At 38.9% G+C, this 15,935-nt stretch overlaps 1 long non-coding RNA gene across 1 annotated transcript; it reads left to right on the plus strand.

The window, feature by feature from the left end:
* Positions 1-629: 629 nt before the first annotated feature.
* LOC125160763 (uncharacterized) lies at positions 630-14,994 on the plus strand. Its single transcript, XR_007150356.1, has 3 exons — positions 630-692; positions 3,386-3,440; positions 14,934-14,994. It is a non-coding gene; the product is annotated as an uncharacterized LOC125160763 (long non-coding RNA).
* The last annotated feature ends 941 nt before the right edge of the window (positions 14,995-15,935 follow it).

The following is a 15,935-nucleotide window of genomic DNA, read 5'->3' on the forward strand; positions in this document are numbered from 1 at the left end:
ACGTGTCCTTTCATGCTGTGTAAGAACTCCTGGGCTAGAGGTGGACTCTTCAGTGTGTCTTGTCTGGTTTTCTGATTCCAGTTGATATCTAGGCATACAATGCAGCTTTATGGTGGGCCCAGAGGGCACCACAAATTGTTATGCATGAAGCATGGAGTTCAGCAGACAGGCCATTCAGGAATAAGACTTAGTATTGGTCAAGGACATTGGACTGAGCCACTGTGAGATGAGAGATGAGACTACTTCTGAGACGGGTTTCCTAAGCAGAGTGACTGGGTTCCATCCTCACAGGTGACTTCTGGCCCAGGTCGGAACAGAGCTTGCTGGTGGTGGCAGCTGCAGAGAGGAGTTAGTGGGAAGGACTGAGAACCAGACCTTTATTGACTGCATTAATCCCTATGGCTGTATTTGCCAACTTCCTGCTGACTTTTTTTGTGAAACACAAGTTGCACTCCTCCCAAAGAGAGCACCTATAGTAAATTCATCTTCATTCACAGCAACTCAATTCATATGGTAAAAACTTAGTGCTGTTTGAACTTTTTGATTCCTTGTCAAATGTCAAATGTAGCATGCAACTTTTCCTATATAAATTCCTTTCCTATGTAAATGGTACTTAATCTTTTCTTGAAGGGTGAAGATGTGATCATATATTTTTTTTCCTCCAGTCCAAAGAGAACCAGATTTCTCAGATTGTAAGTAATTTACTTTCAATATTCTTTCAAGAAAATTTCAAGAATTACAAATGGTAAGGTAATACTATTTAAAAATTTTTTTTAAATTTTACTTATTTTTGAGAGAGAGAGATACACAGAGCATGAACAGAGGAAGGGCAGAGACAGAGGGAGACATAGAATCCAAAGCAGGCTCCAGGCTCCAAGCTGTCAGCACAGAGACTGATTCAGGGCTCGAGCCCATGAACTGTGAGATCTTGACCGGAGCTGAAGTCAGACGCTTAACCGACTGAAGCCACCCAGGCATCCCTGCTATTTTTACTTTGGAACATGACAAACTATAAAATCAAGGGAAAAGAAAGGTTGAATGTGATCTCTGAAAAGATAGCTTTAGTGTATTGCAACAAAACAGGTTAGAATGACTAGAAGTCTTGGGGCACCTGGCTTGCTCAGTTGGGTAAACATCTGACTCTTGATTTCAGCTCAGGTCATGATCTGAAATGAGTTTGAACCCGTGCCAGACTCTGTGCTGACAGCTCAGAGCCTGCTTGGGATTCTCTCTCTCCCTGTCTCTTTGCCTCTCCCCCACTCATGATCACTCTTTCTGAAAATAAAGTGAATAAAAAAAAAAAAAAAGAATGATGAGAAGCCTTGGTTAACTGCATGACCACAGGCTTATCAGAGAGAGCATCTGTGTCCTAATAGGTTAAATGTAAAATAATATTGAACTTGCTGTGTTGTAAGGAGGCCATCTGTTTGTAAACAGGAAAATCCATGTTAGATGTTGTTGTCCACGTGGCTTAGTTATAATGGAGAAATGGTCTTCAGCTGTGTGATGATCCTCTTATAAATGAGTAGACTAGATCAACATTTACATTCACGTTCTAGCTTGCCCATAATTTTCTTGGCTCCTTTTCCAGATCAAATGTGGCAGCAGTTGTGCCTGAAATAAGTCTAACTGCTCAGACACCTGCACTTCTGTTTGGTCACCCTAGTCTCTTTTCCAAAGCTGAGTGCTGTGATCATTCATTCTCATCAGCATTGGCTGCTGTTATTGATCACTCATAGGTGAGCATCAGCAGGTCCCTCAGAGAGCAGCTCCAAAGTCAGCAACCTATCATAAACCTACCAAGTCAAGAACACCTTCCAAGCCTTCTTCTCTCAGAGGCTGGAAGGAGAACACAAGATGATCAGGACTGGGAATGAGGGACTTCAGTCCTGCACATTCTCTATGTTTTGCTTGATCTCTCCAAGGGATAAGGAATGTTGTTATTGCTGCTATGGCCACTCCTCTCTTACCTCAGTCTGAGGGCAGACTGGACACAGTGCATATGGCCTTATTGGTTTTGAAACAATGACATTCTTCTGTAATAGTTTGTAAATAATTGTTGCCTAGGGCTCTGAATAACTCACATTGCCCAGGTGTCAGTCTCAGACTTCTCAAGTCCCTCCTTCATCTCCAGCAATGAAAAGGTCAGCCTGGCACAGTAGGAGGTCTGCAGATCTTTCTGGTGGCCTTTTCTGATTATGAATGGTGATTTGTTGTTTCTTTTTTCTTTTTTTAATTTTTCCTAATGTTATTTATTTATTTATTTATTTTGAGGGGGAGAGAGAGAGAGAGTGCACACACATGGGTGGGTGAGGGGTGGAGAGAGAGATTGAGAGAGAGAATCCCAAGCAGGCTCCATGCTGTCAGCCCAGAGACTGATGTGGAGCTCAAACCCATGAACCATGGGATCATGACCTGAAAGAGACACTCAACCAACTGAGCCACTCAGGGGGCCCAGATTGTGAATGGTGATTTAAATACCTCTTCCAGCTGTGTCCCTTTTGGCTTTCATGATAATGCAGAAGTTTTCAGTATAATGTCGAGAATATATTGCTCTCTATTTGCAAATGTTTAACTTCCATTCAAAAATAAGTACTGATCAAGAGCTTACCATGACCTAGGCATTATTCCAGGTATTAGTGATTTTTCAGATGTACATCTTATAGATATCACAGGAGATGATTTTGGCTCATTCTACCTTGAGCCAAAGGGGGGAAAAACTTTCACAGATATTTATAAATCTACTATTTTCTACTGATTATGATAACCTCCTGTCACCATGACAAACCACATCCTTTAACAGGTGAGGTCAGCTCATTTGAAGACAGCTTCTCTTGGACCTTTAACTTCTTCATCCCTGAAATCATACTTCATGCAAATTTATGCTTTGAAAAGTCCAGGTAGTTAAATATTTACATATCATGTAGAAGTGAAGAGACATGATCTTAAGACCCTGTTTTCCTGGGAAAATGTAGAATATAGCACATATATTCCAAAGCAATTGTGGGGAACATAAAGATAAACATTGTGCATCAATTGGTCAATGCAACATTAATTGCTTCCTTCAGAAAACAAGTCATATCCTTTTCAACCTCGGAAAACCAGAAGTATAGTGATAAACACATTTAATAAGTTTCCTGCCTGTCCTCATATTTTCCCCTCTATTTTTCTTATAGAGTTAGATTTCTGCAAAAGTAATACTCCTTAACACTCTGTCACACTTGGGCAGACACTTTGTGAATTTAGATGCCACACAAATTCCAAGTATATTGTGAGGTCTCTGAGTTGCTTGATAAGATTTGTATACAGTTCACACCTAGTTAATATATGATTAAATGAATATCCAGTAAAATACAAATTAAATTGGCTTTCTATCTACAAACAGGGTTGCAAGAATGACTTATTAAAACCTGCACATAGAGAAGAAGAGCTTTGTCACAGTGAGTGTGTTTGTCAACCTTATAATGAGTCAAACATTTTCTTTTTGCTTTAAGATTGGAAATATCCCAGTAAAAGAAACAGTTTGGAAAGCTGTAGAAAATAACTGGACTGTCTCAAGTCCTCAGAAGTAACATTGTGATCAAAACTTTCCCATTGTCATAAAGGTGTGTGCTTTGGGGCAGGGGTGAGGGAGAAGGAGAGAGAGAGAGAATGGAGAGATAAAGAGAAACAGAAACAGAAAGAAAGCATGCACACTTCAGCAGGTCTCCTACAGATAAGCCTGACTTCCTGAGTGGCTGTGGGGGCACTAGTCATGGATACCAAACACTATGTGATATCCATTACATTTCAGTCAAGAAGTTACAAAACAGCTCTGAATATTCTCTGAATATTTCTTTCCATGTGCCTGTTCAGGATGTGTCTTTATGACACAAACAATTTTTAGCCACGTTTATCCAGCATTTTTCTTTTTCTCACAGAGACTACCATTCTTTTGCTCTACAGTTTACACAGTGTTCCTATCCCCAATTGCATACAATCCTTACCTCACAGTTACTGGTAGGTCTATTTGGGCTAGTCATAAAGCCACCAGTAAGCATGGGAGCTTTTTGGCTCCAGATGTAAGGTAACAGTTGTGCTCATCTGGGAGCTCAAGGCTGGAGGAGGACAAAGCAGGGTAGCTAATTCTCTGGGGTTTTGCTAACCACAGCATCCTTGGCCGATTGGATTGCTATTGGGAATCTTCTGATTCATACATAGAACATCATTGTCCAAAGCATCACAAAAATCAAATGTGGTATAAAGTTTTTGCTTTAGAGCTACAGGATGGCTGTTTGTAGTAGGGTTGAGGAATAGATACATTTATTGTCTCAAAGAGCCATTCTTGTGGGACCCAGAAAATGGTTGTGGTAAACCGTTCCAAATACTCTATGCAGTCAAGGCTTAGTTACCTCAGTTATAACCAGTATGATGGCTCTCCTTAGAGTACTATAAAAATTAAATAATCATCAAGAATTTGCAAACATAAGCTCATGGAAATGTCTAGCAAATATGTCAAACATAAATGTTCTTTTTCTGGTAGAAGAATGAGAAAGAAGCATATTTTATTGGATTCTTATGAGTGCTGAGAGCCTGACCAGACTGTGATTGACTGGCTTCCATTCACTGAATCACAAAATCTCACAACTGGCATTGGGTACCTTGAGAGCATCTGGTTCAAATAACTTACATTGCAGATGAGAAAACAGAGGTTCTGATATATTAAATTACTTGCCTAGGGTCATACAGCTTGTTTATGGCAGTGTCAACACTAGAAGCCCAAATTTTATGATGCCATAACTAGTTTCTTTCCCGGAAGTCCAGATGGACCTATAACCTGGAATTAGTACCTAGGAGAAAGATGGTAAAGATGTCACCCTGAGTCCTGACAGATTGGTAGGAAACCCTGACTGAGTGACAGGGAATCCTGGAGTTTGTATTAAGCAGGATTTTGGAGCTATATTCAGGATGATCATTAAAAAGCTCCCAAGGTTAAATACCATTTCTGTCATGGAGGAAAAAAAGGAAGAAAGGCCAGATGCCACACATTTCTGATGTAGGAGCACCCCATTTTCTTATGGTCATTTTCAGCTGTGTTTAAACTAGAGATGATAATTGTAGGAATTGATTTTATAAGATTTCAATGAGAGAAGACTTTAAAGAATAAGTCTGGACTTAAAATTGGTGATAAAATATTGTCAAGTCAACAAGTGCCTACTGTTTGCTCCAGCCTGTGCTGGGAAAGATGAGAGCTACAAAGAGAGTAGGAAAAAACCCATATATTCTGGTAACCTATACCACAGCAGAGGGAAAATCATTTAGTCCTCCTAATGGTATCATGGCAATTTTATATCAACACAGTATTTTACATTTTCAAAGTGCTTTCAATGCATTGTCTTATTTCATATAGAGAGGGCAAAGGCATATGTGATTGTGTGCTTAAATTTCATGGCACTCTAAATTTTGTGGCATTTTGTAGATGTTTTAGGGAAGGAAATCTTTGAAGGGGAGAGAAGAAGGAAGGGAAGTTTGATTAATAAAAAACCAGCTAAAAATAAAAGCAATATGTAGTACTTTAAATGATCAGTTGATGAATATTTTATTCAGGTATTCAAGTGAGAGCTTCTTTGTCAATAAAAAGTGACTAAATGGAATCAATAAATTTATTGTAGGGGTTTCTGGGCAGCTTGGTCAGTTGAGCAACTGACGCTTGATTTCGGCTCAGGTCATGATCCTCAAGGTTCATGGGATTAAGCCTTGAGTCTGGTTCCGTGCTGATAGCATAGAGCCTGGTTGGGATTCTCTCTCTCTCCCTCTCTCTGCCCCTCCCCTACTCACATATGTGCGCATGCTTTCTCTCTCTCAAAATAAATAAAATAAACTTAAAATAAATAAATTTATTGTACACATTTCATTTTTCAAAATATTGCTTTAAAATTATTGTCATATCTCATGGTCAGTTACTTGGCAGTCTAAGCTATGGAGAGACAAGATGCCTTTAGAATTCTCAGCATTCCTAAACGAGAAGCCAAAGTTTAAATCAAGCCATTCAAGCATTATTTGAATCATTTCAAATGTTCTCAAACAATTCTCTGGCTGCTGATGTCTGTCTTTCATTCAGTGAACAGAGAAAAAGTAAACTCAATTGGATCTACATTTCATTTATTTTCCATTGGAGGAGAAAACTTCCTACTGCCTGAAAAGTGTGTCAATACTAAAATATACCACAAAATGCATTTCACCAAGAGTTATTATGACTGTGATCTTCTCAATGGCCAAAATGTTATAGGGAATGGAACTATAGTTGGTCAGTTCCTCCTCAAGTGGGTCCAGTAGATTCATGTTTCTCAAAATGTCGTTCCCAAGCACCTTTAGCAGAATCACATGGGGTGCTTTTCCTGCTGAAATGCCAAAATTCAATTCACTGGATTATAACCTCTGAAGATGGTTTCTAGGAATTTAATATACTCTTAAGGGATTCATATATCCACTGAAGTCTGAGAACCATTATCCAAATTTCTCCTGATATAGTTTGAGAGATCCCAAAGATGCTAGCCAGGATCTTGTCTTCCCTAACAATATGTCAGTCAGAAGAATGGTCAGTTTTCAGTGTGTTCTAAAGCCTATAGATGTGAGACTGGACATCAGTCAACTAACAGAGAACCACAGGTGTCATATTATGTTTCCTAAAATCACCACTTCTGATGAGAAAAAATGCACCCTTACCCTGAAGCAGGTCATGATTAGCAAATCATAGTCTCTTACAACACCCAGTCACAAATTTGTCTCTTTTCTTTGAATACTGGCCTCTAAACTTCCTTGATGTGATAGACATATAGATAGTAGATAAATAGGTAAATACATAGACAGACGGATGAACATCCCTCACATCCACCACCAGTGACAAAACTTACTTTGCAATACAGAAGCCACTCAGTTTGGTTTTGTGAGGGTTCATTTGAATTGCCCACAGCTTTTAAAGGGAAGCTGTCATACACTCAATGTCCTGAATTGTAGGGCTGCTGCTTTTTTACTTCTTTCTTCATTTTTCTTTTTCTTCTCTATTACTTTATTTCTGTTTTACTTTTTATAAGGTCATATGTTTCTGGATATAATGGATATCTCTAAAATCTCTCAGTGATTGGTTTATTAGAAAATACCTTCTTCCCCTTTCATAAAAAGTCAAAAGTTGAGAATATTGCTGTGAAAAAAAAAAAAAGCAGATGCTGACTCTTGCTGATTCTATCAGCCACGGGTTGTGACAATCTGCTAGAGGTGGCTATTATCAGATGCATCAAATCATAATGTCAAGCAAGCCCAGCAGAAAACCATTGTAAGATAGAAGTGGTACATCCTGAATTAGGCAAAAGAAGGGCCAGAGGACACAAGTAAACTTGACAGGAAGGTAGCCCAGAGCACCTAGATCCACCACCGTTGTCCCATACTTTCCCCCTCAGTTCACCTCTGCAGCCACATAACCGGTTGATGGAGGAGGAAAATGGTTGAGTTTTGTTCACAGATGAATCTGCTCATTATATGATATGTGTGAAAGATTATAATGAATTGCTGTTATACTATAGCTCTGTTTGGAGATGACTCTTAACAGTGGTGAGAGTTTTACCAGTAGGCAAAACTTTGGGAGGTGCACCTGGTTATCTATTTTATGTGGAAAGAAAAATGGAGCAAGATAATATATAGAGACTGAGAAGCAGTGGCAAGTGGCTTGGCTGGTTGGTCAGGGCCTAGGAGAGAAATGGGAAGATTGGGGACAAAGCAGAAGGTTGGAGAATAGGCCTGAAGGCATACATATAGAGGTGGGCACAAAGTATTAATTTCTTTGTACTGCATGATAATGCCTACTAGAGGGCATTCTGCATGGGAGCAATACTAAAAAAAATGTAGGGTACCTCAGCAAGTTGACATGGCCAGCCTCTGCCATTGGCTGCCCTAGTGCTGACACAATGGGCACATGAACAGAGTAGCCATGTTGGCAGAGGTGGAAGCATGAGCCTACATTAACCAAAGCTTATCTAGCAATTACTGAAGGCCCAACCTGCCAACAACAGAAACCAATAGTGAGTTCCTAATATAGCACCATTCTTTGGGTAGAATTAGTAGCCATTGATAGCACGTGATTATCTTGGATTCATTCCCCCTGGGAAGGGGCAGTGATTGACGGATATTTTGGGTGTGAGATTGCCTTTCCTGCTTGTACAGCCTCAGGTAGTACTGCTATCATATAGAATTCTGAATAATACTGTATTGAACCAAGGAACTCAGTTTGTAGCAAACAGTGTATAGTTAGCGTTCTCCTGAGAAACGGAACCAATAGGGTGTGTGTATGAGTTTTATTTATATATTTGTTTGTTTATTTATTATAAGGAATTGGCTCACATGATTATGGAGGCTATGTAGTCCAAAGTCTGCAGAGCTAATGTCCCAGTTCAAGTATGAAAGCCAGCAGGCTGCTGTAGAGTCAGGAAGAGCTGAATGCCCCAGTTTGAACAACTTCAGGCAAGATGAAACAATGTTTCAGTTTGAAGACAATCAGTTAGGGGAGCTATCTCTTACTCAGGGAAGAGTCACCCCTTTGTTCTATTCTTTTCACCCTTCAACTGATTGGATGAGGCCCACCCACATTAGGAAAGATAATTTGCTTTACTGAGTCTACTGATTCAAATGTTAATCTCACCTAAAACACCCTCCAAACAGAACACAGAAACACCCAGAGCAATGTTTGACCAACTCTCTGGGCACCCTGTGCCCAGTCATATCGATACATAAAGTTAACCATCATAGAGAGTGTAGCAGTGGATGTATAACCATAGGATCTACAGACACACTGAAGCTGCTAGTCGTATAGAGGGATAGATGACCTTTTGAATGAATAGATGAGTCACCAGGTGGAAGATGATACTTTGCAAAGACAGTACAACCTTAAATCAATGATCTTTATATGGTGCTATGTTCCCAATAGATAGACTGCCTGGGTGCAGAGACAGGTGCTATTTTCAGGGACCAACCTCAAGAATCTGTGCTTTCTATTAAACTTAAGGAATTTTGGTTTAGAAGTCCTGATTGCTATAGGAGTAATGTATTTTTCAGGGAGGCTAAACGACTCCTATTAAACTTTAAACATGGCTGCCTTTTGGTCACTTCAGATTCCTCGTACCAAAAGACCAGAAGGCTAGGAAAGATGTCACCTGTAAGAAATAATTGATCCTAGTAATCAGGGATAGACAGGTCTCTTACTGGGACAAGAAGCCCTACATGGAGGAAAGGAAGAATGCATTGACAACTGGGTGATCCCCTGGAACATATCTCATTACTACCCTGTATGATTTTTTATGGCAAATGGATAAGTGCAGCAGTCACAATATGAAAAGACACAGTGACCAGGGGCTCAGACCCTTTAAGAATGAGTGTCTGGATTGCCTCAACAAATAAATTGATGTAATAAATAAAACAGCTCTGTTCATATCTGTAATTCATAGAATTCTTGATGCAAATGTCACATATTAGGCAGAATATAGTAGTAGTCATGCCCTAAGTAGATCCCACATGATTCATATAGTACTCCAGCCTTTTCCTCTAGGCCATTCTGAACTAAGAATTTTCTTAGGTTGTACAAAAGATGGATTTTGGAGCTATTGCTGGGTTCAATTTATGTGTCCAAAATAGAGCAAACTCTCTTGCCAGAAGCATTTAGAAATATGGATATGGTTTGCTTCTTTCCTAGGGGCCAATTTATTGGCTCTTTATCAAAATATACAGGATTATTTTGTAGTCTCAAAAAGGGAGATGGGTAAATCTCACTGTGTTCAAAGTTTAACAGATATCTCAAACTGTTTTTCAAATTGACTGCAAACGTAAAGTCACAAAGCCTTAAGGCAAATGTAAGCTGAACCTCGCTGGCTCTTCTTAAAATACAATACATCCAAATACTGCTATTTTTTAAAATGTCTGGGACAGCTGGAGATATTTCAAGAGGAAAATTGGAAAGATATTTTTTTATACCTTTAAGCAAGAGTGAATTATTTCAAACACCAAGTGGTTCAAAATCCCATTGAGCTCAAGAGGCTGGGCTTTCTTGGATTTCTAGTGGGCACTGCATTTGGCATAATAAACTTCCTCTCCTGCTTCATTTCCTCTGCCTCAGATAGCCACATGCCCTCTAACCAGCCCTTGAGACAGACCTCAGTGCTGAATGATGGATAATCGTCATTTTCACCAATTCGCTTTAAGAACTATGTTTAGTTTCCAAGTACTAAAACAACATGAACGGCTCCCTTAGGAAAACAGTAAAAATACAATCAAAACAGTTTACATTTCAAAGGTCAAATTCATAATTCTACACCGCAGCCTAGTTTTCTCCCCATAGGCAATGTGGTATTACATACACTATGAAGCACTGCATTCACACGTAAGGATTAGTCATAGGCTGTCAGAGCTGCCAAGGACCTTGGAGATTATCCATTTCTATGCCTTTCTTTTACAGATGAGACAAAAGGCTCCAGGGAAGTGATAGCAGAATGGAGAGGAAAAGAGACATAAAGTCAGATACACAGAGTTCTTAAGTTTGTTCATAGACAGGTTGTGACCAGCCTACTTATTGAGAGCATTCTCATATACAGTGATTTTCCCCAATTCCTTCCCTTGCACACTACCTTTCCGCCACCAATCGCACCTGCCCTGCAAGCCCTCAATCTTGTCGCCTCTCTCAGCAAGCTTACATCTCTGTGAAGCCTTAAGGTGTTAAGTTAGAACAGCTCTTGGGGTAGTTACATTTATTAATGGTCTTTTGCATCAACTTCTTTTACATAAAATGGTTGAGAGCAAAGCCCACAGTTGCTGGCTGGGTCTATGATACGGAAGCAGTGAGCTCATTGTGTCTCCTCTTTGTTAATCACCTTGTATGCAGTTCCCAACAGCCAATGCCCTCCTTCTCTTAGGCAGAACTGAAAAAAGTCTCATCATTGTTTTCTTATCTAAATCCAAGCACTGTGAAGTGTTTGTTTATCCACTCCAACCTGTCCTGTAATACTTTCTGTCCTTCCTAAGGCTTCCTGAGCTTTTAGCCTCTATCCCAATACCTTATTACCTCTGTTCCTCTACCTCATCTATATTCGTTAATTAGTGACAAGGGTCATGTTTCATTTCTTAGTTTAGGGAAGTCTCAGACAAAAATCTTTAACAATCCTGGACCAGGATCTGGGGTCTAGGGGTGGGAGACTGGGATCTCTTCTAAAATGTGGGGGGAGGGGTTGATGGGTCCCTGGAGCACTGAGACTTCTGTGAAAAAAGATTGAACCATGAAAGGCCTTTTATACATATCTTTTTAATGTTGTAAATTTTAAATGCTTTGAAGCTGTGATTTCACCACACAGAAAAATAGTTTTCTATCAGGCATTTTGTATGGGGCAAATAGTGACATGTAGTGAATAATCAAATAAATAGCTTACATATGTTTTCCTTATGATGTAGACTTTGTCATGTGCAAAAGAAAGACAATTTGGCCTAGGTATTTGTTTAACGAAGGAGCTGTTGCAGTGGTCAGCACCATAGCAGATCCATTTAGGAAGCATGGATGAAAAACCTGTGCTTTAAAGGCACCACCAACAGGAAGGGATAATGTAGATAAAAAGCAGGGGCCTTGGAGGCAAAAAGTCCCAGGTACCAAACCTATTTCAGCTTCATATTGCATAACATTACACAAATAGCATAACCTCACTGAGCCAGTTTTCTTATCTACAAAATATTTTAACAAAATCTACTCAATTAGTTTGATATAAGCATTCAATAAGATGATTCTATCTGCAAGAATTTTTTAATTTTATGTATATTTATATCTTACAAAAATATATTTTACATATCTAGGCACATATATTAACATATTTATACAATGGCTACTTTATTACATGATATATAGCCAATAAACGAATTATTTTTAGTAATCAAAATAAATTTTTAGAGACTGAAGTTAGTATACACAGTGGCAATACTTTTGACAATTTATTTTATTTTTTTTAATCTTTATTTTTGAGAAAGGGAGAGACAGAGTGTGAGCAAGGGAGGAGCAGACAGAGAGGGAGACACAGAATCTAAAGCAGGCTCCAGGCCCTGAGCTGTCAGCACAGAGCCCGACGCGGGGTTCAAACCCACGAGCTATGAGATCATGACCTGAGCCGAAGTCGGTTGCTCAATCGACTGAGCCACCCAGGCGCCCCAACACTTTGACAATTTAAAAACTATACTATGACGTAAATTTTAAAGGCATATTCTGTTCTTTTTTTCTATCACTATCAGTGCCACATTAAAAAATAATAATAATTGTTTTTTTCTTTTATCTCCATATCTTTTGCTATGGGTAAACAGTTTGGAAGAGAAGAGATGAAGTCTAGGAAACTCATAGGCTAGATGATTAGGCAGTGAATAACTGAGAGTCAACTGAAACGAATGTGATTTTATTTTAATGACATCACAGGTTTTATTTTAATGACATCTACCCATCAGATCATGTACCCACTACCCAGGTCAAGAAATGGAATATTACTAGCACCCTGGAGATCTTTTGTGCTACTTCCAGTCTCTAGTCCTCAGGGTAATCAAATCCTCACTTCTGTCACCACGAATTAGTTTTACATGTTTTAAGAATGTATATAAGTTGGTATAAGGTGCCTTGTTAGTGCAGTAGGTAGCACTTCATTCTCAGTCTCATCAGTTGGTATAAACGTTCTCTTTTATGTCTGATTTCTTTAGCTTATCATTATGTTTTTGAGATTGACCCATCTTGTTGCTTGTACCAATATTTCCCCCCAAATTTGCTGCTGTGTAATATTCCATTATATAAATATTTTATCCAGATTCTGTAGAAAACATTTGTGTCGTTTATAGTTTTTGGTTGCTGTGAACATTATTGTATATCCACTTGGTGTATATATGTACACCATTTCTGTTCAGTATATAATTTGGGGTGCAGTTGCTGGCTAATAAGGTATGTATAAAAGAAGCCAGATTTTTTGACTTTGGAATGAATCTCAGCGTATAAATATCTCAGCATAACTGGTCTTTCTTCTGATATACACAGCAACAGAATGTCAATGTCTGTTGCTTATTAGATGTACCATCTTCAGTAAGTCTCAGAACCTTCACAGTTGTTCCCTTTGTTCAAATTGCTCATCACCTTCCTTTTGTCTTGAGTAACTCCTACCCATCCTTCAGGACTCAACCTAATTCTCACTTCTTCAGCACAGCTTTTGCCTATTTTCCCGATGTAGATTCAGTTTGCTGTTACTTCTTCCATAGAAACCTGCACTTTTCCTTTTTTAAAAAAAATATGTATTTACCTTAATTGTAAGTGTAAGTGATCATTTTTCTAAATGCTGGTTTGTCATCTACATCATTAGATAGTAAGTTCTTCAAGGGTAGAGACATCATTTTCTTGCACACCACGTGTATTTGGGGTCCCCAACACTGCCCTGAGTTTCAGTAATTTGCTAGGAAGACTCACAGGACTCAGAAGATATTAGTACTCACAGTTATGACTTGTTAGAGTGAAAAGCTACCAAGCATCATCAGCAGAGGGAAAACCAAGCACAAGCTTCCTTGCCCAGTGAATCACACGGACGCACCTAATTTCCCTAGGAATGCACTGATACAGTACATGTGAAATGTTAACAACCAGAGAAACTCATTAAATATCAAATGTCCAGGGTTTTTATTGGGGGCTGGTATTATAGGCAACCTCTGCCTAGCACATGCCTAAATCCCAGACCCCCCAGAAACAGAACAGGTGTTCAGTATAAACCACATGGTTTGTATAAATAGTGGACAGTGAGCTACTCTTATCAGTTCTGGGATGGAAGGAATCGTCCCCAAATTTACATTCCCAGATTCCATGGATGGTGCTCAAAATAAGGGTTTAGTTCAGGAAAGTATCAGTAGATACTGAGTAAAAACTTTACATACTTTTTTTTTTTGCCTTTCCTCAATTGCAGGAATTTCAGAAAGTTGTATAAATCTCCAAGGTGGGATGGGGAGATAGAGTATATAATGTGTCCTAAATTCTTTGACCATGGAATACTTTCTTTCCTCTCTTATTTTTAAAGGATTAGTGTTCTGTGAAGAACATGCTGACAAATGCTGTTCTAATTCCAGCCCTTTCTCTCAGGCCAGTCACCTTCCCACCTTAGCATTCTGCTGACAAGGCTCAGGGTGCAACAGTCCAAAGCACACCTTTCAGGTTTCATAGAACATATTAGAGTTACAGTTGTTTAGCCTATTAATTCTCTTCCTTCCTTCTCAGCCACTTGTAATCATGACCTTAACCCTGTAACACACATCAGTGATTCTGAATCACAGATAATGGAAAATTAAAGGGGTTAAGCATATATATTCACTGATAACAAGACAGTGTTTATTTAGCATCCCACCTTCTATGACCCAATTTCTGTTTCTCAGCCGAATTTTGTAAAGGTAACTTAGTTTTGTGAAGGTAACTTAATTGAAACTCATTAGCATGTTACTGACCATACAGCACAAATAGTGTAGAACAGAAGTAATTAAACACAGTTCCAGTTGAAAACCTACATTCAGGTCCTTTTCTATTTTCTTCACGGCTTCTGGAGTTGAGACTACTGAGGTGAAGACTGTGTCAAAGAGGTCATAAATAAAGCCACTGCTTTGGATAATTAATATATAGTGCTATGATATTTTTCAGGTCGAGACTATTAATTTTTGAAAGAATGCTATGTGTATTCATACAGGAACTCCTTTAGAAAAATGGCTTTCATATGAAAGTTTGAGGAACACCTTACATTTCTTCCCAGGTTTAATTGAATAATTTTAATACAAAGCAAATTAAGTAAAATACGGCCCAGGCTTCTTTGCAAAGCACTAGTTCACTACGTTTAGCTAGATGTATGTTTGATGAAAAACCTTAATTTTTTTCCTAGGTGGAGGAACTGAGCCAATAGTTGTTTGTCAAACAATCCAGACCATACATTTAGACTCCTCAGTCCCTTCTGAATGTATTGGTAAGTTAACTGGTATCAAGTCTCAACCACGAGCAACGAATGTGAACAATGCCCCAAAGACTAACAATTTTTTTTCCGATCCTAAAGATAGGGACCAAGTCTTATATTTTTATAATGAGAACAAAAAAAGAACCGTCTCAAAATGGTATTTGGTTGGAGTCTTTTTTTTTTTATCCACTTGTGTGACCTAATAATCACTTACCAAAGGCCACACCTCCCAACACTGTCACATTGGAGATTAGGTTTCAACATGTAACTTTGGTGGTGGTGGGAGACACAAACATTCAGTCTGTAGCAGGAATGGTCCACCAACTTGGTGCATCAGAATTAACTGGTATTTTTTTTTTAATGGAGGTTATGGAGCCCCATCCCAGATCTGCTTAATCAGAATCATTAGGAATAAAGCCTAGACATCTGCAGTTTTAATATGATTTACATATGATTCTTATCACATAAACTTTGAAAATAACCTTTTCAAATGACCACAGATGGACAAGATCATATCCTATTCTCAGGGCCAGGTTAGATGATTTGCAGCCAGGTTTTGACAGATGGGTATGACTTTAAAGTTAAAATGGAAAGGAAAGGATATGCTAGTTGGAAACAATGGCATGGGTGGACACACAGAGGCATAAAAACAAATTATATTTATTGGAGACAAGGTATAATGTAGAGGAGCAGTAAAGAGAAAAATGAGAAAGCACACAGGAGTCAGACTGTGACTGGTTGTCTCACTGGAAAACATCCCCTTTCCATAACCAAGACGATCCCTTGTGTGTAGTTGACGTAGGCAAATAGAGCAAACTTTATAGGTTCAAAGACAGAGAGAGATTCTGCTTGGGGGTGGGGGAGCGGGGAGGGGAGTGAGGAGAGGAGAGTTTTCTGTAGTGTATGCGTTGCTTTGTTTTAAATTGTCTATTT

This window comes from Prionailurus viverrinus, chromosome A2 (assembly GCF_022837055.1).
Source record: "Prionailurus viverrinus isolate Anna chromosome A2, UM_Priviv_1.0, whole genome shotgun sequence".
NCBI lineage: Eukaryota > Metazoa > Chordata > Mammalia > Carnivora > Felidae > Prionailurus > Prionailurus viverrinus.